Source organism: Orycteropus afer, unplaced genomic scaffold (genome assembly GCF_000298275.1).
Source record: "Orycteropus afer afer isolate SDZICR_OR568_19922 unplaced genomic scaffold, OryAfe1.0 scaffold14968, whole genome shotgun sequence".
Taxonomy (NCBI): domain Eukaryota; kingdom Metazoa; phylum Chordata; class Mammalia; order Tubulidentata; family Orycteropodidae; genus Orycteropus; species Orycteropus afer.
Genome location: NW_006936555.1, coordinates 1 through 763, shown reverse-complemented (window position 1 = coordinate 763; position 763 = coordinate 1).

Sequence of the window (763 nt, the reverse complement as noted above, 5' to 3'; positions counted from 1 at the left end):
GCATTACCACTGGACTCTGGACCAGATCTTCCACAGGTTCAAGTTCTCAGCAGCTGTGATTGTCGAAAATGACCTGGAAGTAGCACTAGATTTCTTTGAGTACTCTCAAACCACCTCAAGTTCATCAAGTTAAACCAGCACTTTGTGCACCTCACCCAGCTGGACCTGTCCTACCTGAGCAAAAAAAAAAAAAAAAGCCCAGGAGCTGGAGATAAGAAGAGCTAGCTGGTCTGAAATACAATGAATTGTGAGCCTACAAGCATTAAAATAGTCCCTGAGAACTGAAGATGTAACAGAAGGTGCTAGCTAATCTGAAGTGAAAAGAAGAATGTAACTCCCAAACGTAGCAACTAGTACCCATAACCTAGCTGGGATAGCTAGAAGAAGATGATTAACACATATGGTGTTAAGTTACTGCAATTTAATAGCTTGTACTAAGCTGGACTTTACTTATTTATGGATCCACATACCTGAAGTTTCCAAGCAGAACAGAAGATTCTCCAGAGAAAAAGAATCATGCTTCCTCAGAGTACTGGTCTAATAGGGATGAGCAAATTAAAAATTAATTATTTAAAATGGGGGTAGATAAAAGCATGAAGTAGCTGGCTTACACATTTCCATAGGTGTGGCTATTCTTAAACTGATGGTGAAAGAGATGTGGATTTTTAAAGTATAAAAGAAATAATAGCTAGAAAAGCCAGGGGGTAACCTGCAGTGTAGTAAATTACTTAGTGTAACTTTGCCACCCATAAGTCTTTATAAA